Source organism: Arvicanthis niloticus, chromosome 27, assembly GCF_011762505.2.
Source record: "Arvicanthis niloticus isolate mArvNil1 chromosome 27, mArvNil1.pat.X, whole genome shotgun sequence".
NCBI lineage: Eukaryota > Metazoa > Chordata > Mammalia > Rodentia > Muridae > Arvicanthis > Arvicanthis niloticus.
The window spans coordinates 1415396-1418788 of record NC_133435.1 but is presented as its reverse complement, the minus strand read 5'-3'; the positions used below and the strand labels follow the sequence as shown (position 1 = coordinate 1418788).

Here is a 3393-nt window from a genome sequence, read left to right as displayed (position 1 = left end):
ACCCTTTTACTTGTAGTAATTTAAAAATATTGATTTTTTACCAGATACTCAATTAAAATATTAAATAATATCTTTATGCTAAAATATCCATCTAGAATTTCTTGGAATTACAAATATAAATGACTTGAGGGCTTTCATTTTATAATTATCCAGAAAAAAAAACATTTTATTAAAGTATTTTTTACTTTCACGCATGAAAATTGACCATTTGATTATGCTCCCAGAAAATTTAACAGTGGAGATTCTGAACACTTCATCAAACTACTGGGACTTCCCAACCTTGAAACTCATTTTAGTTTTAATTTTCAGAGAGATGAAAGTCAAGAGGCTGTCACAGAGCAGGAATAGTTTAGTGAGGAAAACACTAGTAACCTTTCATATTCCTTTTGCCTATTTTCAAGTACAGCATCGTGGATGAACCAAATGTTCTTTGTTACTGAGGACTTAGTGAAGTGAACAAAATGTGCAAAGCATCACAGAAAGAATTTTAAACTTAGAAAGCAATTCTCTATGTAGTGTGGAAAGATTAGTTTGTGCTTTAATGACTCCCAATGGTTTCATGTTTTTCTAACATAAAAACAGTATATTCAAAATGATGACTAACCTAGAATAGGTACTTACAGGCAATTTATTTGTATTAAGCAGAATGACTCCACATACAGCATTTTAATGTAATATAAATCTCTTTTATTGAATGAAAGGAAACTCTTTATTTAAATACTAGCTGCTATCTGGACAGGAGAGATGGCATGCTAAATGAAAGAGACAATATACTCCTATGTATTTAACATTTCCCTAAATAGAACAGCAAAGAAAAGTGAAATAGGACCCAGAAGGCAGCACTTCATGCTTCTGTCAAAATGGCAGGCAGACCTGCAGTTGCAGCAACGAGCAAGTGGCTGGATGGTTTTCGAAAGTGGTATTATAATGCTGCAGGATTCAATAAACTGGGGTTAATGTGAGATGATACAATGCATGAAACTGAAGATGTAAAATAAGCCATAAGAAGGCTTCCTGAGGACCTTTACAATGACAGAATGTTCCGAATTAAGAGAGCCCTGGACCTGACTATGAGGCATCAGATTTTACCTAAGGATCAGTGGACAAAATATGAGGAGGACAAATTCTACCTTGAGTCCTATCTGAAAGAGGTTATTCGGGAAAGAAAGGAGAGAGGAGAATGGGCGAAGAAGTGATCTTGTAGTTAAGATCTGTGGTTGTGGCTGGTCTCACGACATTTTCATGAAGTTATTTCAACCCAAATCACAACTTAAGAATTATTTGCTCTACATTTGTCTCATTAAATAAAGGAATAAATGTCTATTGTAGCCATAAAAAAAAAGAAAAGTGAAATAGTAAGGATCTTATAGAAATGTATTATCAGGATTAGAGCAAAGGGCACAAATTATTAGATTTCTAGGCAATATCAAAATTTGACATGCTGCTGTTCCAAATATTGGCCATATAGGAACTCTCAGTTACTTCTCTAGCACCTTGTCTGCCTCCATGCTGTCATGCTCCCCACCATGCTTCCTGCCATGGTGATAATGGACTGTAAGCAAGTCCCCAATTAAATGGTTTCTTTTTCCAGCATTTCTGTGGTCATGGTATCTTTTCATATCAACAGAATACTCAGTAAGGCAACAAGCCATGATTTATGGTGCATTTTCTATGTGCTAGAACTCTAATCATCTATATATAATTTTATTTTATAAATAAATTTTATGAATTTATTTTAGTTAGTCATCACAGCAACCCCTCAAGTTACATAATTTTGTCCACACTGTACACACATAAAACTGAATCATAATAATATTAAACACTTCTCAAAGTTACAGGTATGCAAAAATATGGAACCAGTAACGGATTCTTGACTATTTGAATCCAGTGCTGGTATTTTTAAGTAATGTCTTTGTCGTAGGTGGTTCATGGATTAAACTGAACTAAAAATTCTCATAACAATCTTACTCCACAAAAAGCCTTCTAGTTTTTTGCTTGTTTTGTTTTTTGTTGTTGTTGTTATATTGTTGTTGCTGTTGTTGTTGTACTAGTTATTAAACACAGTGCCATGAGCACCCTAGGTAAGCTTGCTACCATCAAGTTACATTTTACTTTCTTAAAACCCTTGTTTTCAGTTGTCATCTACCAAAATCCTGAGAAACTCATGGCATTCACTAAGAATTTTAGTAGTTAACTCAAATGATGTCTTTCATCTGTTAATGCCGTAGACCCTGGAAATTGAGTGGCCACATGGAAAACCTATCCAGCTTCATATTTTGATGATTCTCAGTAATCCTCCAGATTTATTATGTATATCATACTGAAAGCTATTTTTCCTTGTAAAACCACAAACATTCCATTTTCATGAAGATTCCCACTGACTAGCTCAAGCAACTTCTTTGAGGCTCCAGGTCCTTCACCTTCTTCATTTTCTTCAGTTACAGACTTTGGATTCTGCATGCTTCCTATTTATCATACAGTCTTTCATTTCAGTCACTCAATCATCACTACCCTGAGTCTTCCTTGTCAGGTTGATAAACATCTCCAACTAGAATCAAAAGTCCACTGGTACTGTTTCTGTGTCTGTACTCAAGTAAATGAACATGAGTAAACAAAGGACCATTTTTATAATTCTACCAAGAGCCTGACTTATCCAAAATCTCAATATTATTCTATGTTTACCTTATCTAACTTTCATTAAAAGTATTCTAAAACATCCTTCATTATTTGATACATTGATATGTTCCCTGACTCTTTCTTCTTAACAGATAATTTAATTGTGCTTAATTAGCACGATAGGACAGCCATCAGACAAGAATCTTTAGGTCATCTATCAGACAGGAATCCCTTAAATATTCTGTTCTCAGATCTGCCTGTAATTGTCTTGGTTTTAGTATTTTCCTCAGATGTTTCTGATTTTAAAAAATACTATATGTTTGTCTTTTTCAAAGGCAGTTTCTTTACATGTTATCTGATACAGAACCCTTTACTTCAGTCTCCATAGACTATGTAAATATTTAATCAATTTATTTTCAGAAAGTATTTTTCACTATGACCTATGTACAAATATATCATGTATGTGGTACATGTTTCAGGGTGCTATGAAGGCACAGAGAGGCAGACAGTAGAAGCTGATGATAAAAGATAGAGATACATAAATAAGAATTGATCTAATTGTTTTAAAAGATAGGATGTAGATATATTGGTAATTGTTTGTTTTCAAGTATAGATGGAATGAAGAAATCCAAGCATTTGATCTTAAGTATAGGAAACAAAGGCATGGAGATAGCAAGAAACCCTATCTCAACAAATAATAATGAGATAATAATCTCCATAGATGGCAGAATGAATGAAAACTGATTTAATTGTTTTTAAGGATAGAAAGGAGAAGAA

General features: G+C 33.6%; 1 pseudogene; it reads left to right on the top strand.

The window, feature by feature from the left end:
* Window positions 1–803: 803 nt before the first annotated feature.
* On the top strand, window positions 804–1251 carry LOC143439559 (cytochrome b-c1 complex subunit 7 pseudogene; annotated as a pseudogene).
* The last annotated feature ends 2142 nt before the right edge of the window (window positions 1252–3393 follow it).